Source organism: Nuphar pumila, chromosome 8, assembly GCF_984573655.1.
Source record: "Nuphar pumila chromosome 8, dmNupPumi1.hap1.1, whole genome shotgun sequence".
In the NCBI taxonomy this organism is placed as follows: Eukaryota; Viridiplantae; Streptophyta; class Magnoliopsida; order Nymphaeales; family Nymphaeaceae; genus Nuphar; species Nuphar pumila.
Genome location: NC_143256.1, coordinates 72,409,636 through 72,437,535, shown reverse-complemented (window position 1 = coordinate 72,437,535; position 27,900 = coordinate 72,409,636). Strand labels below are relative to the sequence as shown.

The following is a 27,900-nucleotide window of genomic DNA, read 5'->3' as shown; positions in this document are numbered from 1 at the left end:
CGCAGTCCTTAGGTTGAAATCCTTTAGGACCATTTCCTTCGATCTTTAGGCTGAACCCCTACTGATCCGCGATCTTTAGGTTGAAGTCCTACTGATTCGCAGTCCTTAGGTTGAAATCCTTTAGGACCATTTCCTTCGATCTTTAGGCTGAACCCCTACTGATCCGCGATCTTTAGGTTGAACACCTACTGCTTCGCAGTCCTTAGGTTGAAATCCTTTAGGACCATTTCCTTCGATCTTTAAGCTGAACCCCTACTGATCCGCGATCTTTAGGTTGAACACCTACTGCTTCGCAGTCCTTAGGTTGAAATCCTTTAGGACCATTTCCTTCGATCTTTAGGCTGAACTCCTACTGATCTGCGATCTTTAGGTTGAACACCTACTGCTTCGCAGTCCTTAGGTTGAAATCCTTTAGGACCATTTCCTTCGATCTTTAGGCTGAACCCCTACTGATCCGCGATCTTTAGGTTGAAGTCCAACTGATTCGCAGTCCTTAGGTTGAAATCCTTTAGGACCATTTCCTTCGATCTTTAGGCTGAACCCCTACTGATCCGCGATCTTTAGGTTGAACACCTACTGCTTCGCAGTCCTTAGGTTGAAATCCTTTAGAACCATTTCCTTCGATCTTTAGGCTGAACCCCTACTGATCTGCGATCTTTAGGTTGAAGTCCTACTGATTCGCAGTCCTTAGGTTGAAATCCTTTAGGACCATCTTTAGGCTGAACCCCTACTGGTCAGCGAGCTTTAGGTTGAAGTCCTACTGATTCGCAGTCCTTAGGTTGAAATCCTTTAGGACCATTTCTTTCGATCTTTAGGCTGAACCCCTACTGGTCAGCGAGCTTTAGGTTGAAGTCCTACTGATTCGCAGTCCTTAGGTTGAAACCCTTTAGGACCATTTCTTTCGATCTTTAGGCTGAACCCCTACTGGTCAGGGAGCTTTAAGTTGAAATCCTACTGCTTCGCAGTCCTTAGGTTGAAATCCTTTAGGACCATTTCCTTCGATCTTTAGGCTGAACCCCTACTGATCCGCGATCTTTAGGTTGATGTCCTACTGATTCGTAGTCCTTAGGTTGAAATCCTTTAGGACCATCTTTAGGCTGAACCCCTACTGGTCAGCGAGCTTTAGGTTGAAGTCCTACTGATTCGCAGTCCTTAGGTTGAAATCCTTTAGGACCATTTCTTTCGATCTTTAGGCTGAACCCCTACTGGTCAGCGAGCTTTAGGTTGAAGTCCTACTGATTCGCAGTCCTTAGGTTGAAACCCTTTAGGACCATTTCTTTCGATCTTTAGGCTGACCCCCTACTGGTCAACGAGCTTTAAGTTGAAATCCTACTGATTCGCAGTCCTTGGGTTGAAATCCTTTAGGACCATTCCTTCCATTGATCTTTAGGCTGAACTCCTACTGATCCACGATCTTTAGGTCGAACTCCTACTAATTCGCAGTTCTCATTTTGAATCCCCTTCAGATCATTCATAAGTCAATCTGTAGGTTGAATTCCTACTAATTTCTATTCTTCTGCAGTTCTTAGGTCGAATTCCTATTGAGCCAAATTCATCTTTTAAAAAGTAAATCTATAGGCCGGTTCTTAGGTCAAATCCCTACTGAACCAAAATTCATTTTCTATCCAAAATTTCAGTCTGTAGGATGAATTCCTACCAATCCATATTCTTTTGCAGTTCTTAGGTTGCACTCCTATTAAAACAGAATTCATTTTTCCAAATTTTAATCTGAAGATTGAATTCCTACTAACCCGTGTTCTTTTACGGTTCTTAGGCTGAACTCCTATCAAACCTCATTTATTCTTCAAAAAGTAAATCTGTAGTTTGAATTCCTACTAATGTGTATTCTTTGGCGGTTCTTAGGTTGAATTCCTATTGAATAAAATTCATTTTTTTGTAGGCTGAATCCCTATTGATCTATATTCTTTTGTTAAAATCCTATTGAACCAAATTCGTTCTTCGAAAATTCAGTCTATAGATAAATTCTTATTAGCCACAAATTCTTTTGCAAAATTCTTAGGTTGAATTCCTATTAAATTAACTTCATTTTTCAAAAAAAAAAAATCAATCTGTAGGATGAATCCCTACGGACCCAATATTCTTTACGTCTCTTAGGTTGAGTCCCTGTTGAGCCAATGTTGTGTGATAAAACCAAGATTTCCATGTTATTTTCTCCAAAATTTCAGCTAAAGGATGTATCAAAATCTATATGGAGTGATTATTTCACAAAGAATTCGTGAAAATTTTGCCAATTTGCTAAAAGCATTTGTTGATTCTAAATATTCTTTACTGTACGAAGAGAATTTTTCTCATATTACCTCCAGTATTTCCTTCCAAAGGGCGAAACTTTTTGCAAAAAAGAGCTGAAATTCAAATCTTTTTCTGTTGATCGACCGAAAGGATGTGAGAAATGTCCTCGATATGATCAATGAAAGAAATCTTCAATGATATTGAAAAGCCAGAAGTGAATTTATATTGATCTTGGCTATGACACATGTTTAAAAATGAGTTTCTGGCAATCAGGCAGTGGAGATATCTTGAGCTATAAGAAGAATCCACTCAACCCATATCTTCTCATGTCGTTTAAAAGTTGCAATCAAATATCTGCAAAAGGGATCTCTCAATTTTCGTCAAGATGAAGGCGAATTAAGCAAGTGGACCCCCGGAGCTAAAGAAGATTCGAAACATCTCCAAGATGACGGAGTTTGTGACGGATCCTTCCAGGGAAAGTTCAGATCACCGTTAAGATGAAGGCGAGTGTGACGAACCTACCGACAAACCCTAAAAGATATTTGATTCCAGCTATTATCTAAAGACCTTTTGAGCCAACATCATCAATAGAATCCCTGGGATGAAAGAAGGATCAGAACATCTCCAAGATGAAGGAGTTTGTGACGTGCCCTTCCCTGAAAAAAAGAGAGAAAAGTCAGGACCCATCCAAATGAAGGATGATGTAAAAACTTGAGAAAGTGCAATGACTCAAAAAGAGTGCAAAAAGATCATCGTGGAAAACACCCAGATATCAAACTGCCAAAGTTGCCAGAAGCCATCTTTTCTCATGCAAAATTCTTTTGTCAATATCTTTTCATTACTTGCTTTTATGAAATTGAGAATATTTCTTCTATTCTCATATCAAAGAAATGGATAACTTCCTTGAAGAAAATCACCAGTGTTAAAATTTTGAATTTGACTCTTAGAACTGAGGAGTTAACCTCATTTTGGGGAAATACTCTAGGTAAAAGAGGGAATATCTTTTGCACATACGTGTACATTTTAAAGCGTTTAAATCAGCTATAATTGGCAAAATTTTCTAGTTATTCCAAGAATAAAATAAACATTCAATATTCATTTTTGATGCAACCTAGCATTGTTTATATTTCCCAAAAAAAGAATTACCTCAGAAGAAGTATCTTTTCCTGTCCCATCACGGTTTTCTCATTAACGAATTCCGTATGGATGACCCACTCAGGATAAGGGTCAAAACCTGAACCATTTGCGAAAGATCATTTAATTTCAAAAGCTATTTCAGTCTCAGCAAAGAGACGCCCAATTTCTTCCCCTTTTCAAAAGCTTTAGGGACTCTATATTTCCTTCTTTCGCGAAAAACCCCTCTCGGATTTGTTCGTCCAAATTTCGAAGGTCCCATCGTGCTTTCTCCATTTTTGAGAAACCCGTATGGTAGATTTCCTATCCAGATTAAGAGTTAACCCGGAACCTCGCTTCACGAGGTATCTCCCTTGCAGGTTTGGGTTAAACCTGAGTCACATTCCAATGAGATTCCTCGTTTTGACGAGATGTTTTCTTCCAAGTCCCATCATAATTCTTCTCATCAAGGAACCCATGCTTTGTATATCCATCGAGGATAGGATTCCACTTGAACATTCATTTCACAAGACATTTTCCGAAAATGTCCCATCAAGACCCTCGTGAATTCCTTTCCTCATATATTTTCGTCCCATCCAGGTTAAGGGCTAAACCTGAATCATTCCGATAAGAGTATCTGGTCTCACCCATGAGACCCGATCAAAATTCTCATTTCCCATCATTTCAAAATTTCCATCTAAAGTCCCATCACGATTTCCTCATTTTCTACTCAATCATATCATCTTCGAGGATTTCGTTCTCTTCCCAAAAACCCTTTCAGAATAAGGTACAAAACCTGGAAAATAATAATAATAATAATAATAAAGCTTTTTTTTTAAAAAGCCAATTCTTCCACACCCAGTTCAGACCTTCTGACTGGGGCATTTTAAAGAAAATTTGGCGTGTCTTCTTTGCCGCTAAGCTCGACTTACAACCGGCTTAGCAGCAAAGAGGGGCATCTGTGAACACCCCAAATTTTCCAAAAATTCCAAAAATTCCTTCTTTGCCCCTGACCTCCGTCTTTTGAAATAATCAGATCAATTTTTGATAAAATTCCCATAAATTTCTCGGATTCGTTGGAATCCAGACTCGATTTTCATTTCTAAACCATTTTTTTTTGAAGGATTTTTCCAAAGAACAACATTAAAACTCTTGAAAAACCCTTCTTCTGTAAATATTTTCAAATTTTACAAAATATTTTGAAAATCCTTTTGTATTCTCATAAATTTAAGAGTTTTATCTTAAAAACGCCAAAAAAATAGGAAAACCAAAAAGAAAATACAAAGAAAAAATATATATATATATGTATATCTTAAAAACCGTCTTTTGAAAATTCGCCCTTTTGATAAAATATACCTTATTGAAAAAATCCGATAAAAGAGCCTCGTCTCGAAAAATTTTAAAAATTAAAAGAGTTATTTTGAAAAAACGGAGGAAAAACCTAAAAAGGGTGGCTCTCTCTCCCTCTCCCGATTTCGCTGGAAAAACCCTCTTCCAAACCCTCCCTTTCTCTCTTCTCTTTCTCTCGGAAGCCCTCTCATCTCTTCCTTCTCGCACTCGATCTTCCTCCACCGCACACCCTCTTCCTCCTCCATTCATCTCTAACAACTTCAAAACCTCCAAACTCCTTCTCGAATCATCTTCTCCATCTTTAAAAGGGGCACGAAAAGCCTCTTTCGATCCATCGCTCTTCACCCCCGCACCTTTCTTCATGCATCATCCTTCTCCACTCTCGGGAGGATCCGTTTTCACCCCAGCCCCCCCTCTCTCTCTCCTCTTTCACGATCGTTCTCCAGTTTTCCTCATCTTCTTCTTCTCTTTTTTTTTTTTTTTTGGTCGACTGCAGAAATCGGGTCCCCTTTTTTTTGGCTCACCTTCAAGCAAGAACGCTGGAGCTTCCATTAACCGGTTTTCATTTTTCCCCTTTCTTCTCTTTCTTCGGTGTTCTTTCACTCGATTGAAAGGAATCGACCGATCTGAAGCATCAAGCCGATCTTCCTATTTTGCTCTGTTACTTCTTGAGTTTTGTTGATACGCCATCACCCGGATCCCCTTCGATCGAGCAAAAGAAGATAAGATCTTCAGCAGCAGCTACAAGTAAGGCCTCACTACCCTCTTCCTTGGATTCTCTGTTTTACCATATTACTCAATTTTAACAATGTTCCGTTTCGTTTCGTTTCTTTTTTTAATGCATTAGAGGTAGGGTCGACCTGCATATAGCACGATCGACCCACCCATTGCAAACATTGATGAAGTAATCCGACTCCCACATTTTTTTTTTTTTTTTTGCTTTTCTTTGATGTTATTATGTTCTTTACTTTCACTTTTATTTTTATTTTTATTTTTATTTTCTTTTGTTCCTCATTTCCTATTTCTTTTATCACTTTTAGTTTTCTATCATCCTTGATAATTATATCATACAGTTTGTTTCTTATCTGATTTCTGATTCTAAAAGGATGTGATCATCCGTCTTGTTAAAATGAGCTTTTCACATCTTATTTGGGGATGTTTTGACAGTTCAGAGCCCCTCTAATACAACCTTCCAATATACTTTACTATCTCAGGTTAATTGGAAGTCCCACTTTTCTCACTTCACGATCCATTTATCTGCTGCATAGCCTATGTCTTTTTATTTTCATTTTGATTTCTACGGTTCATACTTAATTATATATTACATTTGATCTCCTTGTTTTGATAGCATTCTATTTGTTATTTCCCTTCCTCACTACATTTCTTGTTTGAAGCATCACCTGTGCGTTTTTCTTTTACATTCGTGTATTTTCTTCAACCTCTCACAATGCACGCACATCTTTTTATCTCACACAGCATATTCATTTTCATATTGCATCTTGGCATGGCACTATGTCTTCAGATACTAATCCCCTGTGAATCAGTATTGGACTTAATGCCACTTGGTTTCAATCCATTTTACTGATTTTGATCTGAGCCCCTGTGTTCAATTCATATCTTTTGCCTGATTTGAGTCATGGTCTCTATTTTCACTACAGATTTTCTTTCATTTGGTGTTACATAATTTCAGTATCATATAAATAACTTTTCAACTCAGTTGTGCATCATTGAGTATCCTCTTGCATCTATCAGATTCAGCATCCTCATCATCTATTCCTGTAGGGTCTCTTAGATCATCACCAGTGTCATGCTTCATCAATTTCAGTATATTAGTCGTATTAATTCTGTGTGATTCATTCTTAACTCCTCATCCTGTGTATTTAAATTCACTTCATGTATGTTTTCTGTAATATTTTGCAAATGCCGTTATATATTTCACATTTGGTCAATATTTTCTCAATCATCATGAACCCTGCCGAAGGTTGTCCGGCACATTCCCAATACCCCTTTTACTCTTAGTATCATGCGTCCATATATCTCCCCCAATTGAATGTGGAAAGTGGCCAATGAAGCTCAACCAGAAGCTGAAGAAAAACAAAGTAAATGGTCCAGGTGGAAACAAGGTGGTATTATCGGTGCTGCTGTGTTGATTGGCAGAACCTGGCTAGCAGTAACTGGTGGTCTAGCAGCTCCAGCAATTGCAGCTGGATTTGATGCGTTGGCACCCACATTTAGTATCATTATCCTCGTTATTGGCGCAGATGGCTTTGTGATTGCAGCCAGTGCTGCTGGACCAGTTGTGGGATCTACGGTTGTCGTCATTTCTTTTGAAGCTGCTGGAGGCTGGTCTTACTGGGACTAAAATGGCTAGAAGAATTGGAGATATTAATGAATTTAAATTCAAACACACTGGTGAAAATCATAACCAAAGTGCCACGTTGATAATATTAAGCTCTCTAGTAGCTGCATTAGCATGGCCATCTACACTACTAGCTGCAACAAATTTTATAGACGGCAAATGGTCTATGGCAGTGGACAGATCAGATAAGGCAAGGAAGCTTCTTGCTGAAATGTTGCTGAAAGGATTACATGGATACAGGCCTGTTACTCTTATTGCTTATCCTTTGGGAGCCAGGGTGACATTTAAATGTTTTGAGCATCTGGCCATATCTGCTAATAGTGCTGGCATTGTGAAAAGAGTTGTTCTCCCTGAAACATCAATTCTACTAAGAGATGAAAATTAGGAGGTTGCTCTTAAGATCGTGTCCGGGAGGTTTGTGAATATGTATTCTACCAACAACTGGATTCTTGGTGTTGCTTCCCGTGCAAGCTTGCTTATAGATGGATTAGCAGGAATTCAATCTGTCAAAGTACCTGGGATTGAAAATGTTGATGTTACAATATTAATCCATGGCCATTCTTCTTATCTTCATGCAGCCCAACAGATTGTTGAGCGGCTGGAATTGGATACATACTATCCTGATTAATTTTTTTTTTTTTCAGCTCTCGCGCAACTCCTTAGAGTGCTGTAGATATCTCACCGATTATTCAGGGGTCAAACTGCAAAATCAGGTTGTGGCAATCAGGTACGAGCCATTTATTCACCCCACTCACTGTTTGAATCTTTCATATACATTGTGTGATATTTTCACTGATCCCTGCATGCCAATTAATCTCTAATACATATGATTAGTGCATTCACACATTAAACTGTAAAAAGGTTAAATATTGACCCATCCTCCACAAACCTGTCATACACGGTTCAGCAGAACCTTCACAGCCCATTACTCCACTATCGGACGCAAGACAGTGGTCTTTTGGTAATAAGGGCATCAGCGATGAATGATCACACACTGTTTCAAGCATCGGGTCTGTTTCCATCTTTGTTTGATCATTTGAGGATCAAGTGTTCTACCACAAACTTCAGCAATCACTAAGTGTCGTTGACTTTGGGATCGATTATCTGGGTTTTGCAGCAACTGTGCCTTAAGTTTCATACTTAATTTATGCACCTTAAGCTTTGTTGTATTCCTTTTAAAGTTTCAGTACCCCTTTTAGATGGATTTTATTATGCTTTTTCCATAGAATTTCCTTATTGTAATTTTTTTTTTACTAATCAAGTACTGTTGAAAACCTTAGAAAATAATAGCTGAGAGGTGTTGATCAACTGAAATTTGCATCACTGGGATTTAATCTCCAATGAACTTGGGATATTAACTCAGAGAACAGTATATCTATGTCGTCTGTCAGTTGGTAAAATACTGAAAGAAGCTATCAAAAAGGTCTTTTAACATACAAGTTTTGGAAGACAGGGGCATCAATTTGATAACATCAATGTTGAGTTTTTAGTCCTCACAGCAGCCCATCATTCTCACTGTTACGGCACTGAGCCTACTTAAAAGTTGCTGGACTCTTCCCTCTACAAGAATGTGTGTAGTCATATTAAGGTAGTAGCAATGTTTATTGCAAGTTCATGCCCTGCAGATCATCCATTGCCCAATAAGTTCAACTTCCACCTTCTTCTGGTATGTGGATCATTATTTGATAAATTTGTTCATACATTGTGACAATGAGTTGTGGTTCAATTGGCTATTTGTTGTTGCTATCAAATGAAAATTCAAAATATGTCTCGAACATTTTTTTCTGGTACAAACATCATGGTACTATGAACTTTTTAAATACAATCCAAAATTTGTGTTTCCTGAAATGAAACCAATTGCTACCATGCTATGTATATCATGATTTTCCTTCATATTTCATTTTTCTTGTCTGTGTTTACATTCATCAGATAATATTATTTCCCATGTTCCTACACACAAAATTCTGCACTCTTGTCATTTACCTACTTATGACAACATGCCATACATCACTTTCAGCATGTCTCCATTATTGAACATTCATGCTAATGTGTTTGCTAACTGAGTATTTCCAGTTTTATATTTTAGCAATGCATTTGAATTCGTGGCTATTGAGTATATTTCCATTACTAGGTTAGCAATACACTTATATTCATCAAATTGCTGAAATTCTCCAATCTGCATATTAGCAGTACATCTTGCTAGTCACTAATTATTTTCAGTTTGTATAATAGTCCTGCCCTTCTCACTGCATCCATCGTGCTTTGCATGATCATGCATGGCCACCATATTCTTTCTTTTCTATGGTGGTCCGTCAAGAACCACCATAGTTGCTATATTTCATGGCGGTTCACCTTGAACCACCATAGTCTTCTTTCTTTTATAGTAGTCCATCAGGGACTACTACAGTAGTTATCCTTTGCAATGGTTCACAAAGAATCCCTGCAAACCTTCTTTATTATAGTAGTTCATTAAAAACTACTATAATGGTTTTCCTTTCATAGTGGTTCGCAATGAACCACTGTGTCCCTTCTTTATGGTGAGTCATCAGGAACTACCACATTTCATGATGGTTCACCTTGGACCATCCTGGCTTTGCTCTCATCCATTGCATATGCTCTCTCATATAGGACTTCATTTATCTAGGGTGTTAGATATATGTATATACACCTATATATGTACATATATGTGTATATATATGCATATTCTCTTATACTGAAGAGGCCATTGCCTCTCATGCATGCATCTCTATCCAGTCATGTCTATCTAATTATCGGTATCCAATATGAATATTTTGACATCTCCATTTTCTCTAACCAAGTGTTTTTGTAGGAAATGGATGGAACATCATTATTTAGAGTTGTATATTTTCATGTATTGTAATAGCTAAAAGTAATGAGAATTTACATTTCCTGTTTTAGATAGAATGAATGAGCATTATAAATATCATAAATTGCTTATTTTCAGGCATTTTTCCTTTATTTCTCAAATTCTCACATTGGTAAAACACGAATGGCACACGCACCATTTCGTAAGAGGTAAATCAATCCTAAGCTGATGATCTATATCAATGGCCATAGTCAGGGTGTGGACAAAACTTAGGATTTTTATCTTTTACGAAATAATATTGGATCCACACTGGATCCATTTTCAAAATTCATCATATTTCCTTAAATATTTTCCTCTTTTATTAGAATTTAACTTAAAATTGACTCAAAACATATACCAATGGCCATAGTCAGGGTATATTGAGAGTTAATTTCATGTTAAATTCTATAAAAGCACCAAATGTATTTTATTCTTCTCTTGAATTTAAATATAGATTATTATATAATACATTCAATAACCATAGCCAAGGATGTATTATATCCTCAATCTTGTTTTAATTCATTTAAAGAATGGAATAGCTTTTTCCAATTTCAAATTCTTCAAATTCATTCATCATTTAGGATAGAATTACATCATACTTTCAAAAATTCGTTTTTCAAAAAACCTCCAAGTAAATGTAAATATCTTCCTCAATCTATCTTCAATCCTTATCAAATCCAATTCATCCTTTCATTTTTCAAAATTCTATTTTCAATCTCAAAGTTCAATTTAACTTTGAGATTTCAAATTCATTTTATATTCAGATTCAAATCAGACTTCAAAGTTCAATTTGACTTTGAAAACTCCAAATTCATTTTATATTCAAAACCCTAATCAAACTCAAAAATTCAAGGTCTAATTTGACCTTGAAATTCATTCAAGATTCAATTTCTAAAATTCATTTTCCAAGTTCAAATTAAACTTGGAAGTTCTTGATTCATCTTCTGAATTTAACTCCAAATCCATTTTAGGGTCCAGGATTCAACACTCATATTGGATCTCAGACTTCATATCCAATTCCTCTTTAGGATCCAGGATTCAATACTCATATTGGATCTCAGACTTCATATCCAATTCCTCTTTAGGATCCAAGATTCAATACTCATATTGGATCTCAGACTTCAGATCCAATTCCCTTTTAGGATCCAAAGTCCAATTCCATTTTTGGATCTCAGATTTCAGATCCAAATTCCCCTTTAGGATTTAGACTCCAATTTCACTTTGGATCTTAGACCTCAGATCCAATTCCATTCTAGGATCCAGAGTCCAACTCTATATCGGATCTCAGACTTCAGATCCAAATCCATCTTAGGATCCAGAACCCAATTCTACATTTGGACCTCAGGCTTCAGATCCAAATCCATCTTAGGATCCAGAACCCAATTTTATATCGGATCTCAGATCTCAGATTTTAAATCCATCTTTAGATCCAATTCCATTCCCAATTCTAGATTTCAAATCCAATTCCATTTTCTGATCTCATCCAAAACTCCCTAAATCCATTTCTATTCTTAAATACCATTTGATTATCTCAGATCCATTCCAAACTTAAAAATCCAAATTCAATTCCATCTCAAGTATTCATTTCCTTTCCTAAATTCAAAATCAAATTCAAAATCCATTTTTTTGAAACTTCATTTCCTTTCGTTTCAAAAGCTTCAAGTCATTCTCAAAATCAAAAATACATTTTCCCAACTTCAAAGACTTAGAACTCCTCTGACCTATCTCAAGTTCTAAGTTAAAATCAAACATTTCTTTACTCCCTTATCAAAGTTCGTCTCAGAATACTTGGAAATTTCTAAATCAAATTTCAAAAGAGCATACATCTTTGCATTGCACAAGTATGATTCTTTGTGCATTTAGAGTTAGAGTAAATTCTTAGATAATATTTTGGCAAAGCAAAAGGCATAGATTCGATCCTTGGTTCGATTACCCCTGGTAAAGGCGCCAGGAACGGTCGAACCTCGTACCGATAAGTGAACCCCGTCTCTCTCAGTTTTCCCGCAAATATTTCAAAAACGGAGGCGAGTTAAATTTCTAAATGTTTTCAAATTAAGGTCAAGTGAGACCGCGCAAAATAGTTCCTCTTCTCTTCTTCCTTTTCTCATTTTTTTCTTCTCTCTTTCTTTCTGTCTTTTATTTTCTCCCTTCAAAAGGAGAGAATAGAGGTTAGAAAGGGAAAGAGAGGGAAAAGAGAGAACATTACGAGAGGAAAATTTTTGCGATGATCACAGTCATTAAATGATTAAATGAAATGTCCCAGCTACTTCGCTGGTCGTTAAATGATTAAATGAAACGTCCCAGCTACTTCGCTGGTCGTTAAATGATTAAATGAAATGTCCCAGCTACTTCGTTGGTCGTTAAATGATTAAATGAAATGTCCCAGCTACTTCGCTGGTCGTTAAATAATTAAATGAAATGTTCCAGCTACTTCGTTGGTCGCTAAATGAAATGTTCCAACTCCTTCGTTGGTTGTTAAATGAAATGTCCCAGCTACTTCGCTAGTCATTAAATGAAAGGTTTCAGCTCCTTCGCTGGTCGTTAAATGAAAGGTTCCAGTTTTACTGATCAGAACATCCAAAATCATAAATTGCAACTAAAGGTCGCATCAAAGTCTATATTGGGTGAGTATTTCACATAGAAGTCATGAAAACTTTGCCAATTTGCTAAAAATATTTGTTGATTCCAAATAAATCTTACTGCACAAAAGAATTACCTCGGATTACCTCTAGTATTTTCTTCATAAAAGGTGAAACTCTTTGCAAAAAAGAGGTAAAATTCAAATCTTTTTCCTGTTGATCAACCAAAAGGATGAAAGAAATATCCTCGGTATGATTAGTGAAATAAATATTCGATGACATTGAAAAGCCGGAAGCTAATTGATATTGATCATAGCTATGATGCATGTTTAAAGACGATTTCCTGGCAATTAGACAGTGGAAATATCCTGAGCCATAAAAAAATCCACTTAATCCATATCACCTTAGCCAGTTTAAAGTTGCAATCAAATATCTGCAAAAGAGGTCTCTCAATTGTCGTCAAGATGAAGGCGAATTAAGCGAGTAGACCCCCGGGGCCAAAGAAGATTTGGATCATCTACCGAGATGAAGGAGTTTGTGAAGGATCCTTCCAGGGAAAGTTCAGATCACCGTCAAGATGAAGGCGAGTGTGACGAACCTACCGACAAACCCTAAATAATATTTGATTTCAGCTATCATCTAAAGACCTTTGAGCCAATATCATATATAATCCCTGAGAAAAAGAAGGATCGGAGCATCTCCGAGATGAAGGAGTTTGTGACGTATCCTTCCCTGAAAAAGAGAGAAAAGTCAGGCACATCCAAATGAAGGATGATGTAAAAAGCCCGAAAAAGTTCAATGACTCAAAAGGAGTGCAAAAAGATCATCATGAGAAAACACTTAGATATCAAACCGCCTAAATTGCCAGAAGTCATCCTTTCTTATGCAAAATATCTGTTATCAATATCTTTTCACTACTTGCTTTTATGAAATTAAGAATATTTCTTCTTTTCTCATATCAGGGAAATGGATAGCTTCCTTAAAGAAAATCATCAGCGCTAAAGTTCTGAATTTGAGTCTTAAAAACCAAGGAGTTAACCTCGTTGGAGGAAATACTCTGGGTAAAAGAGGGAATATCTTTGCACACATGTACACATTTTTCAAGCGTTGAAGTCAACTATAAATTTATCTTATTGGCAAAAATTTCTAGATATTCTAAAGAATGAAATAAATATTCGATATCCATTTTGGTGCAACCCAGCGTTGTTTATATCTTCCAGAAAAGTTACCCCATTTAGTTGAAGTATCTCTCCTGTCCCATCACGGTTTTGAGAATTCCGTATGGTCGTTCCCACTCAGGTTAAGGGTCAAAACCTGTATTTTCTGCGAGAGGTCATTAAATTCAAAAGCTGATTCGGTCTCAGCAATGAGACGTCCAAGTTCATCCCTTTTTCAAAGCTTTAGGGAACCCCATTTCCTTCCTCCTTTCGCAAACCCATTTCGGATTTGTTCGTCCAAACTCCGAAGGTCCCATCATGGTCTCTTCACTCGAGGATTCCATATGGTCGTCCCCTTCAAGTTAAGGGTTAAGCCTGAACCTCGTGCATCGAGGTATCTTCCTTTTTCAAGTTTGGGTTAAACCTGATTCTCGTTTCGACGAGGTATTTCTTCCTCCAGTCCCATCATGGTTCTTCCCATCAAGAATCCATGCTTTGTATATCCATCCGGAATAAAATCCTACTTGAGCTTCATCTCGTGAAACATTTGCCAAAATGTCCCATCAAGGTCCTCATATATTCCTTTCCCCATTCAGCTTATCTTGATATATCTCCGTCCCATCCAGGTTAAGGGCTAAACCTGAGTCATTTCAAAAGATTGATCTTGTCTCGCCCACGAGACTTGATCTAAATTCTTACCTTTCATCATTTCGATATCTTCACCCAAAATCCCATCACGATTTCCTCATCTTCTACTCAGTCATATCACTTTCGAGGATTTCGTCTTCCAAAAACCATTCAAGGATAAAGTTTTAAATTTGAAAAACATGTCTTTTAAATCAAATTCTTCCACACCCAGTTCAGATCAGCCGACTGGGGCATTTTTCAAAATTTGGAGTGTTTTCTTTGCCACTAAGCTCTGCTTTCAACCGGCTTAGTAGCAAAGAGGGGCATCTGTGAACACCCCAAATTTTTCAAAATCTTCTTAAATATTCCATTTTTGCCCCTAAATTCATTTTTTCAGTAAATGAGTCATTTTAAATCTAAATTCCAGTTCATTTCTCTAGTTTTATTGAAATTAAATTCATTTCATATGTTTAAATTGATTTCGGATCTGGTCTATTGTCCAGATCCAAATCTGAGTTTTTTTGTTCAAATTTTAAATTAAAATTATAGAAAATACCAAAAATAGTTTTAAATAAGCTCGGACAGTCCATCCGACATCCGTTTGGGTCCATCACATTGTATTTCTCGATTCAAAGTGTCAAAATTGAACATTTTCTCAGTACTTGGGTCCAAACCCATTCTTTTGAAGAAATTTTCCCCAAAATAACCCTGATCTTTTAGAAAAACCTTTCTCTTATGAATATTTTGAAATTTTGTAAAATTAGTATTAATTTTCTTAGTTTTAGAGTTTTGTTTTTACAAATATATGTTTAAAAAGAAAAAAATAAGAAAATCAAAAATCCAAAAATTTCAGAAACTATGCAATCTACCTTCCTTTTTTTAAACCTTTTTGATAAAACCCTCTCTTGAGACCCCTTTTTGAAAACAAAAACTATTTTTTTTTAGGAAATTTCTGAAAAGGAGACCCCTGTAGGGAATTTTAGAAAAATTACAACGGCTCCCTCCGCTTCCCACCATTGATCTTCAACCAACCTCCCTGGAGTCTCCCTCAACCTTCCATCTGCAACAAAATCTCCTTCTCGCGAACTCTCCTTTGGCTCTTTAAAAGGGGAGCATACAGATGAAGCAGGGGCATCCGTTATCACCCTCGCACCCCTCTTTCACGATGGCTTTGCCCCTTCTTCAACTTCTTTGATTCATTCTTCACCTCTCCACTTCATCCATTTTTCACGATTCATCCCTCGCAGCCAGGCTCCCCTCTCATCCAGGACCTTTGCAGAGTTACAGCAGAAGAGGATTTCCAGGGAATCAAGAATCAAAAGCATCCGTCTCCTACCTCCCCATTTACCCCATCCTCTGATCCATACTTCACCCCATCACGCTCTTCTTCTTCTTCTCCAGTTTCCCTCCTCTCCCTCAAGTGCTCCCCTGGGAAGCTATTGAAGACCGATCGCCTCCTTCTAGATTCCGGCAGCTCTTTGAATTGGACTCCATCTCTTTAACTTCAGAGGAGACATCAACGCCCGATCAAATAAAGGTAAGTGAAATCACCCGATTTTCTTCTTATCACATTGCTTTGCTTCAGTTTTGTTTTTCTTCATTCCTTTCCATCTTTCCTTTTTTTTTTTTTTGCATCTATGGTGGGATCGACCTGCATATAGCAGTGTCGATCTACCTAATGCTATAGCAAACAGAACGATTGTGTTCTGACATCTTCTTCACCTTCTTTCTTCTTCTTTTTTTTTTTTATTATTTATCATTTTTTTCTTCGCTATTTATATTATCCTGTATTTCATCTGGATTATGGCTTACATTTGAGTTTATTCCTCCTTTTTGACTTTACTCCCTTTTCAAATTTTAAATCCTTTGTTTGTAATTTAATCTTCACTTTGATTTTGCTCTCTCGTTTACATCTTGATCTCTATCGTGGTGTGTGATTTCTTATCTTCATTGTTTTCTTTTTTTTTTTATTATCCGCCCTATCTAATCGTTTGTTTTTCCTAATTTTAATATTTGATTCTCAGTTTTGGGGCAGCATCAGAGGATTTTGTTTACTGCACGACCATCCATATTTGATTTCATTTTTTTTTGTCTGTGTATTGATCTCTTTCATGATTTCCCCACTTTCGTTTTGGGATCTTTTCAATTTCTATCGCCCATTAGCATTTGGACTTCCAATTTGTATTACCATTTCCTATTCTCAATGTCTGGCTCCTTGTAAAATTTTAGGAGAATTCTGCCATTTGCTCGTTATGTATATGTTTGAACCTTCAGACATACTAGATTACAAGTAATATTCGATGCACTATTCTGCATCCTCAAGATTTTAGTAGCTTGGTTCCCTTGCTTATCCAGCACTTACGTTTCGGCTATGAATTGTTGGCTTGAATTAATGTGGGTCCTCATTTTGATCGGTTGTAAAGCATCTGCTAATTTATTTCTTTTACTTCCTGTAGCATAAAGCTTATTGTGACTTGTTGTGAATAGAGTTACCGTAATATTGGGTAGATATTCATCATAAAAATCCTTATCGCCCCTGCATAAGTTTGATGCCATCTTCCTATGTAATTATGGTATGTTCTGAAGCTCGGCACACGCTTCCCACCCTTCATCTACTCATCTTTCAGGAGGATGTGAAAGGGGATGGCAGGTCCATATGTAGCAGTCCCATAAGCCAAAATCCTGTAGGTTGTCTTCTGAATACATGCAAAAAAAGAAAAAAAAAAATCAGTAAAGATTCATTGATCCACTGCTTGGCATATATATATATATATATATCTGTTTCGTTAATCGTGGTTTAAGTCCATCATTTTTTTTTTTTTTGCTCGGATCATTCTGTCAAATACAGGGATTTATTCATTTGGTCATCATATAGATCACAGGGATCCAGCATCTGTATGTCATGATCTCATAGATCCGATTTCAATGGATACCCCGGCATCCCATTTGCTTGTTCTTTCTCCATTACATATTTTCATCATCGTTGTGGCCATATCGCCATCATTGCATATTTTCAATCTCTGAATTTTTTTTTATATATATCTGTTTATTTAGTAACATATGGTAATGTCACCCTCATCCATATCGTGTAAGTATTCCAGCATTTTGGCTTATTAGCTTTCTATTTACAATAGAAACTGTTACCTCACCTCTGTTTCATGAATCCCAACACTCAGGTAAGTCTGAAGAGGAAATCATCATTGGCCTTCGGATTGGGAGATATCTAAAATCAAGATGCTCAAGATTTATTCGTACCCTCTCTCAACTCTTAGCCTTGAAACAATGTGGTACAGACCAGAGGAATGGCTTGAAGACCATATGCTGATTACAAAAAAATCTTCCGTATAAAGGAAGCTCAAAAGACATGATGGGTTGTTGCACACACAGGATGCAAGGTGGTGTGTCTTCTGTACCGATGGGAGGCAAATGCAATTATCGGTGGCCCCATGGACAACTTTAAAGATTTTTGCTTGATTTCTTAGTTTTTCTTTTTATTTATTCAGCACCATCTGCTATGCTTCATAACACCTCACTATCATGCATTTGGATTCAATCGATTTTTCCTCTTATTTAGTTCACCTTCACAGCTCCCCTGCTGGAACCAGGTAAGCACTAAATGTTGCAATTTTCACTGCATTTTTCTGCATCTCCACTGTTAGCTGTAGTTAAATTGCATTAGGTCCATTATATCATCTAGCGTCAAAGCATTTTATTTTCTGTACTGATTGTGCAAAATCATCTTATGTTGCATTATCACCTTAGCACATCAGTGCTGAAAATCATTGATGGAAGTTGTCAGATCTCCTGACCGTTATCATTAGATTTGGTTTGCAGAAGCTAACCTGTGGCTGATAGATTACTTGCCCCATCCTACAAATAATCCAATAAATGATTCAAAGTTCAGCAATTCCCCAGATGTGCATGGCTGGTTTGATCGATTGACCTTGGCAATAATGTTGAACATGCCATGTCAGTCAGGAGTCTTAATAATGACATCTTTTTTTTTTTTTGTAGATAAGAATGGGTTTTAGTGAATTTCAGAGAAAGGGGCATTATGTCGAATCTTCTTATCTATGAATTTTGATAGCGTGGATGATTCTTGACCTATGAACAGAGTATTACAAAACTCTTGTCAAAAAAAAAAAAAAAACACTATGGGTTCTTTGAAATTTTCTGCTGCAAGGAAGATAATAAATATCAACCAAACTTGGTCCTCATTTGCAAGGCAGGAAGAACATTTTGTCCAGACAGACTATAGCAGGCCCAAGAGGAGTCATGCACAGAACAACTCTGATGTGTTATGTGCTGGGAAGGTAAGTGATGCCAATGTGCTTCTTCGAGCAAGTATCTTCTCAATCTGTAGCTTGCGAATTCTGATTGCCAGCAGTCATGCATTTCTTTCTTTAAATAAAGCTGCTTCAATGGTCCTGGTTTCAAATTCCTCCAGTCCAACCCCTCAAGCAGTTAAGGATGTGCTAAACTTTTTAGGATTCCACCTCTTTACAGCATTACCTACTGTCACCCTCACCTGTCATACCCAACATGTCTACCTGTAATCCTCTCTTTCACAGTCATTTACCATTAGGTTGAATTCTATTGTAGCCAGTTATATCTCCAATACCCTCATTTTCTCTATTATACCTTCACATTAGCCACACGTTCATCATCGTACTGTGGTGACTTTTTTTTTTTTTCTTTCTCTGCTATAACTATTACATCGCACACTTTGTTCTGTAACATCCTGCATTCACCGTTGTCCATTCTCTTATATTCCCCTGTTACTGCAACACCTCACAGTAACTTCACTTCGTCCTTCACATAGCTTCGCTTCACCTACACCACGGCATACTATGCTGCTCCTCACCCCATTGCCACAGTACCCACTTGTTGACCTTCAAACGAAGCTTACAGGTGTGATATGCTTTCAACTACTGTTAATTATCTCATTTTGTATCTCATACCTAGCACATACCCACATCCCGCCACTCTTCTTGTAGAAACCCAGTTCCACGCCATGCCTTCACAACTTCTTTCCTGTAAGATGGTTTATCCATCATACCCATTCACCCACCTACAGTAGCAGCCATACCCATATGTCTGCTAGTCGACCCATACACTTTATATAGTCAATATACAACAATAGATACCCTCTTATATGCTTCATGTAATAGCTATTTAATGCACATTTACTTAGGTTCATTATTCTCATTCATCTCCTGTATAGCCATGCCTTTACCCTCCCTAAACCATGTCACCATTCATTATTTAAAAAACCTCTCCACATTCACTGCCTCCATCCACCATCTGTCATTCACCTGTGTTATTGACCTCCCCTGCCTCATGTTATATATGGCATTGGTAATGTATTGCATCCCCATTTAGTCACAGCCATCTTGCATTTGTGCTATCTTCTGGGTCACAACAGGTAGTACTTAATATATACATTATGCTCTCGATTTAATAATCAGCATGTGAATTAACCTCATAGTATAGTATATTAAATAGCAGAATGGTGTCAGCAGTGTGGATTGATATGTTCAACATCATACGGTTAGTAGGGTGAGAGTGTATATAGCTAATGTTATGTTATCATAGTATGTGAGGCAGCATACCATTTTACAGCCATCTCCGTAGCTCATGCATCAACATCACATTTTGATGTATGTACCACTATTTCTCCAGGATCCCTTCATTTTCAGCATTCTCATCCACCTACACTGAATGCATGTCATATGTGATATATATATACATATATATACATACATGAACATATGTACTAGTATATATATGTATATATAGGCATGCACATGTGTATATAGATATGTAATGTCATTTTCCATCTTTTCCATCATTTATATCTTGGTACATGAGCACTTTATCATTGAACATTTACATGATATGGGCAATTTCTCTTCTCTTTTCATACTAATCAAATGCTTTGCAGGGAATATGTGGAAAATATCATTATTTGGAGTTGTGAATTCAATTTCATGTATTGTAATAGTTAGATCTTAAATAAGAATTTACATTTTTTGTTTTAGATAGAATGAATGAGCATTGTAAATATCATGAATTGCTTGCTTTCACATCACTTTCTTCTTTTTCTTTCAAAATTTCACAAATGGGAACACGAATGGCACGTGCACCATTTCATAAGAGGTAAATTAATCCTAAGTTGATGATTTGCATCAATGGCCATAGTCAGGATGTAAACAAAACTTAGGATTTTTATCTTTTATGAAATAATACTGGATCCGCACTGGATCCTTTTCAAAATTCATCATATTTTCCTTAAATATTTTCCTCTTTTATCAGGGTTTAATTTAAAATTAACTCAATATATATACCAATGGCCATAGTCAGGGTATATTGAGAGTTAATTTCATCTTAAACTCTATAAAAGCACCAAAATATGTTTCATTCTTCACTTGAATTTAAATATAGATTATTATATAATACATTCAATGACCATAGTCAAGGATGTATTATATCTCCAATCTTATTTTAATTCATTTAAAGAATGGAATAGCTTTTCAAAATCCAATTTCCAATTCTTTAAATTCATTCATCATTTAGGATAAAATTGCATCATATTTTGAAAATCCTTTTTCAAAACTCTAAGTGATGTAAATATCTTCCTCAATCTATCTTCAATTCTTATAAAATCTGATTCATCCTTTCATTTTCATTTTCAATTTCATTTTCAATCTCAAAGTTCAATTTAACTTTGAGATTTCAAAGTCATTTTTACGTTCAAATTCAAATCAGATTTCAAAGTTCAATTTGACTTTGAAGTTCCAAATTTATTTTATATTCAAAACTCTAACTCAAAGTTCAAATTTTAACTTCGAGACTCTGGATTCATCTTCTAAATTCCAAACTCAAACTTCAAAAATTCAAGGTCTAATTTGACTTTGAAATTCGTTTGTATATTCAAATTCTAAATTTCATTTTTCAAGTTCAATTTAACACTTGGAAGTTCTTGATTCACCTTCTGAATCCAAACTCCAAATCCATTTTAGGATCCAGGACCCAATTCCACTTTTGGATCTCAGACTTCAGATCCAATTTTTCTTATAGGATCCAGAACCAATCTCATATTGGATCTCAGACTTCAGATCCAATTCCTCTTTCAGATCCAAACTCCGATTTCACTTTGGATCTTAGACTTTAGATCCAAATTCCATTTTAGGATCCAGGACCCAATCCCACTTTTGGATCTCAGACTTCAGATCTAAGTACATCTTAGGATCCAGAATCCAACTTCACTTTGGATCTTAGATTTCAGATCCAAGTCCATCTTAGGATCCAGAGTCCAACTCTACATTTGGGTCTCAGACTTCAGATCCATTCCATTTCAGGATCTAGAACCCAAAGTCCATCTTGGATTCCAAATCTCGGATCCCATTCCGTTTAGGATCCGAAATCCAATTCCGAATTCTAGATTTCAATTCCATTGTCGGATCTAATCTAAATCCATTTCTATTCTTAATATACCATCCGGATTTCTCAAGATCCATTCCAAGTTTCAAACTTCTAAATCCAAATTCAATTCCATCTCAAGTAATTTCCTTTTCTAAATTTAAAAAAATCCAAATTCAAAGTCGATTTTGACTTTTGAAACTTCATTTCCTTTCATTTCAAAGATTCAAATCATTCTTTCTTATTGATTCTTCCAACTCTGATCTACTTCAAAGAATTAGGATTTCTTTGATCTATCTCAAGTTCTAAAGTTAGATTCAAATCATTTCTTTACTCCCTTATCAAAGTTCATCTCAGAATACTTGGAAATTTTCAAAACATCTTTCAAAAGGAGCATACATTCTTGCATTGCACAAGCATGATTCTTTGTGCATTTAGAGTTAGAATAAATTCTTAGATTATATTTAGGCAAAGCAAAAGGCATAGATTCGATCCTTGGTTCGATTACCCTTGGTAAAGGTGTCAGGAACGATCGAACCTCGTACCGACGAGCGAATCCCGTCTCTCCATTTTTTTCCCGCAATATTTTCAAAACGGAGGCGAGTAATTTTCTAAATATTTTCAAATCAAGGTCAAGTGAGACCGCGCAAAATAGTTTCTCTTCTCTTCTCTCTTTCTTTTCTTTCTTTTATTCTTCTCCCTTCAAAAAGGAGGAAAATAGGGGTTAGAAAAGGAAAAGAGAAGGAAGAGAGAGAAACAACGAAAGAGGAAAAATTTTGCGATGATCACAAATAGTCATACCCTCTACGAACTTGGACAAGTCATGCAGTTATCCAGGTCTAATTATTCATACATGGAATGTGGAGGTTCATTTTGCAAACCTTTCTGATGTTATTTGGGATATTATCATTAACATTTACAAGTGCTATACATCAATGTTACAAAATGGCAAAGAGTTACAAAATAACTACAACACTGGTGATGCTTGAACGCTTAGATTCTCAAAAAATAAGCTTATGGAAAGTCGCAAGTTTAAGTGATACAACGTTGGCATGTGAAGATGAAATCTTAATGCTTTTGACTGCATTATATGCAATAAAGCAGATGGCCTACCATGTGTGTTTTTCTGGCATCCATGCATGCTATTTCTATATGAACAACTTGTTTCAGAAACTTGAATATTTAGGAGTCAGATTAACCCATCTTAAGACCTTAGTTGAAGATGCATATCATAAAGTAGAGAAAGATTTAATTGAGTTTCATCCAGATTTGTCTCTTATTGAGAGTATACTGCCGACATGCATTTCTCAAAGTGGTAAAATACTGGTTGTGGCGGAAAGACCTTTTGGTGGCCTTTGACCAGGAAGCTAACTGCTATGAGAATATCATTTCAAGAATTCACATCCAATAATTCATGCTCATATGAAGAGAATGCGCTAGAAGGGAATGGAAAGTTCAACCAATTTGCTTTGGCTACTACATTGCAATCAGATTGCCTGATAATATCCAATGAGCATCTTTGTAGCTCCTTTCCGTTCAATGCTTTCAGCATTGTTCTGGAGTATGGAGGATATTATGGCTCCTCTAGAGTGTCAACTATTTCTCTGGAAATTGTCGGCATGCACCATATCCACTTCTTCAAAATTAAATTGGAGGATCTTGATATTTCTGATGTTCATTATGACAGCTTCAACATCTTCCAGCATCTTGAATTGTCAATGGAAGAGACTTATCAACCATTTGCCCAAATGCAAAATTTCGATAACCAGAAGTTGGTCAATATTCTAAACTTTGTACCTATTTTGGAGAAGGATTACAAGTTGGCACATGTGGGAACTGATAATAAAGTTGGGTTGGAAAATATGCTTCAAGAAAATCCATATGTGCTGATTCCAGAGGGCTCTAATTGCATAGGTCCAACCAGCCCTTTATTTCCCAGTTCAATTATCATTGCAAACACACTGAAGTTCAATCATGAATTGCTAACATCTCGAAGAAGCTCATACCAACAAATACTCACCATGGAGAAAGATGAAATTCAAGTTGTGGAGAAAGAGATACGTCTACCTGTGGACCTCATTTTTAGTGTTTATACTTGCCTACTGTGGTTTGATGTTAAAAGATTCATGATGAGTTGTCTTGTAGAAGCCTCTTCTTGCATGCCATTGTGTGTAGAGAGTTGCAACCAACCTTCTGTTGTCACTTAGCTTCTGTTTCAGTGACTGCATACTGATCTTTGAAGGGGAAACCAACTTCCTTTCAGCAGTTATAGAATCGTCAGATGGGCTATATGCTGCTGCTATTGAGTCTGCAAAAGCAAAGATGATGGGTTTTGCTGATACTATGATAATGAAACCTTGGAGAGCTAGCATGATGGCAGCAAGCCCCAGCCACAAATTGATTCGACAAAACTTACACATTACCTGTATATTGCTTGCGTATCGCCCAAGTGCTTGTTGTCGTCCCCTGCACATCACAAATATCAAAAGCACTCACAGCACACCATTTGATGTTTTCACAAGTATATCACTGTATCTTTTCACAACATTTCATTCAGGGTCTTCACAGTATGTTGTTGTGTATTCTCATAGCATATCACTTGATGTTTCCATATGCATTTCTTTATTTGCATTGGCATTACACTTAGGTAATTCCATATGCATCTCTCCATTTTCATTGGCATTGCACTTAGGCAATTCCATATGTATTTCTTCATTTGCATAGGTAGATGCATATACATTTCTCGTTTAGGATAAGCATTGCACTTAGGAAAATGCATATGCATTCCATTCATACATTAGGCATTGCATCTTCATTAATTTATGCATTTCCATTATAGCTTAGGTATAACCATATGCATATTAGTTTCGACATGATATTTTCAATTTCCTTCTATATTTTGCATTTTATTGCCTTGTGCTAACTCATATTTGCAGGGAAAGCTTGGGAGATTCTGATTTCCTCTCCTAGATTAGAAATTTTAGTATTTTAATTTCAATTTAAGACTGTAATAATTCTAGATTAATGAGAATTTCTATTTTTCTGTTTAGAATAGAATGTATAAGCATATAGTTGCAAATTTTAAATTCTCATAATTGCTTATGGTATTTCATTTTATTTTATTCTTCAAAAAAGCACTATGGGATAATACGAAGGGCATGTGCACCATTCTAATAAAAGGTGATTAATCCTAAGTAAATGATTCACATTTATGGCCATAGTCAGAATGTGAACAATACTTAGGATTTTTATCTTTTATGGAATAAAATTTGACCTATACTTTAGGTCCTTTCCGAAAATCATCATGTTTTTCAAAAATATATTTTCTTCTTTTATCTGAATTCAAAGTAAATATTTAATTAAGATATATTTGTGGCCATAGTCATGGATATATTGAAATTTAATCTTGCCTTAAATTCTATAAAAGCACAAAAATTAATTTTATTCTTTCTTAAAATTTAAATAAAGATTAAATTAAAATATATTTGTGACCATAGTCATGAATATATTAAAATTCAATCTCATTTCAATTCTATTAAAGAATGAAATTTGCTTTTAAAATTCTAATTTTAAACAAATTCTTTCAATGCATTCATCATTTTGCATCATTATTTGCCATATTTCCAAATTATCTCAAATCATTTTCAAAATTCCAAGTGATTTTGAAATGAATTTTCAAAAACACAGTTTTCATTTCCAAAATTCAAAACCATTTTCATATTCCATTCACAAATACAAATTTATCCTTTTAATTCAAAACTTCACTCAGCTTTACATCTTATTTCAAATTCCAATTTTTATTTCTGAACTTCACATTTCTAAATTTCATATTTTTAACTTTGAATGTTATTTTAAATTCAAATGCTAAATTCAAAATTCTTTATTTCTCTTCAAAAATTCCAAAATTTTGAATTCTCATTTTCAAATTCAATTTTAAATTTTGAAGTTTATTTCAAATTCAATTCTAAATCAAATGTTTGAAATTTATTTCAAAATCCCATCTTAAATTCCAAGTTCAATTTCAAATTCCAAATTCGAAGTTCAAATTTAATATCAATTCTAATTTCAAGTTCAATTATGATTTCAAAACTTATAATTGATTTCTAATCTCTATTTTCAATTCAAAATCAGTTCAAATTCGATTTTTTAGTAAATTTCAGATTTCAAAATTTCTCGAACTCTAAATCCAATTTCCAATATCCAAATCCTCAATTACAAGTTTCCAAAGCAGAATCCCTTTCAAAAACCATTTTCTAAACTTCAAAGGACATTTCTAAACGGATATTCCCAGTCCAATTTTTAAAATCCAATCCAGTTTCAAGTCCATCTTTCTTCAAAACTCAATCTTTTAGAATTTCTAACTTCGTTCTCAATCTCAAATCTATTTCAAACTTGGATTCAAAGTTTAAAACAAGTTCAAATTCTGAATCACTTCTCCAAGGATATTTTCAAACTTATTTTAAAATCACTTGGGAAAACCAAAATTTTGAAATATCTTTAAAAAGCATACATTACAGCACAAGCATGACTCTATGTGCATTTAGGATTTCAGAATAATCACTTAGACAAATTTAAGTAAAGCAAAAGTCATTAATTTGATCTTTGGTTTGATTACCCTTAGTAAAGGCGCCAGGAACGATTGAGCCTCGTACCGACGAGTGAATCTCGTCTCTCTATTTTTTCCGCAAAATTTTCAAAACGGAGGCGAGTAAATTTCAAAACATCTTTTCTTCAAAAGGTCAAGTGAGACCTTGCAAAGAGTTTCTCTCATTCTTTATTCTACTTTTTCCTTAAAAGGGAGGAAAAGAAAGAAAAGGGAAAACAGGAAAAAATTTGCAATGATCACAGGTTTGGCGACCGTGATGGGACTCATCTTCGTCTGATCGAATTAATGCCTTTGCCTTGCTTAAATTTGACTAAGTCATTATTCTTTAAATGTCAGCTTCATTTCATGTAAACCTTAAGAGCCTAGACTTTGCCCAGCTGACATGATGCATATAGGCTTAAGTATGGTTTGGTAGGACCAAATTGAGGAGATTTATTCATGCTCACTTAGACTTAGGTCTAAAATACAACCCTCCTCAATTTAGGGATTGAATGCAAACAATGTATGAAAGTGTATGTTTCTTTATGATTTTCAAAATTCTATTTCTTTAGGACTTTGCATTAGAGTCATCTGATTTCTTGCATGTTGATCATATTTTCAAAAACATCCCCACCTATATTGTCCCGGTCTTCACGTTGTTGGGTTGTCTCACTGAACCATAGTTCGGGAAGAGCCTACAACTGGACCACTTATTTGGGTTAACACCCCCCTGCCACGTACTAAGGGACATAGTTCAAAGTATAACGACAGGCGCTCAAGGATGTTGGGAAAACCATTAGCTTAGAACCGGAGAATTATTCTTATGCCACGTACTTCGAGCTTTAGCTTGAGTATATCAGCGTATCCTGATCAGAATCAGATGATCTAAACCTTAGAGTTAGGATTAAAGTCCTACAAGCCTTTTTAAATATTGCATTTAGAGTCAGCTTTTTAGGGAGTGTTGTTTGTGCATCCTTGTTTATACAGCTGTAATTCTGTGATGCTTGCTTCTTATATTTTCTTAGATTTTTCAGAATATTTTTTTCTTAAAACCCTGGGTATTTCTTTTAAAATTTCCCCTCCATTTTAAAAAAAAAAAAACAGGTTCGTATTTTTCCTTCTTCTTTCTTCATTTTCTTTGGATCAATTTTTCCCAAGACCCTGAAAATCCTCTTTCAAAATTCCCTTGATCTTTCAAAAATTCTAGGTGTATATCTCTTCTTATTTCTAGATCTCAATTTCTTTAAATTCTATCTTCTAATTTTCATAAAGTCCTGCATTTTATCTAATCCTTTCATTTTTTCTGCCCCAGTATTATTCAATGGCATCCAATTCACTTGATACCATCTTTCCCAAGGACCATATCTCATATGAGATAAGGCAAGGATTCCCAGATCATCGGGCAATTCATACTCTTCCCTTCTTCCCCCGGTGGTATTATTCTTGGTTTGCCACCTTCTCGCGTATGTTCCCGGACCACTTGGATGACTATGGATTGGAGATGGCATCAACAGTAGGCAAGCAGACCATCAATGAAAATTTGATTCAAGCTATGTCAGAATGATGGAATCCGCGTAGCTACACATTTTGGT

General features: G+C 35.9%; 1 pseudogene; it reads left to right on the top strand.

The window, feature by feature from the left end:
- Positions 1–7,076: 7,076 nt before the first annotated feature.
- Positions 7,077–7,700, top strand: LOC149829972 (transmembrane and coiled-coil domain-containing protein STS1 pseudogene; annotated as a pseudogene).
- The last annotated feature ends 20,200 nt before the right edge of the window (positions 7,701–27,900 follow it).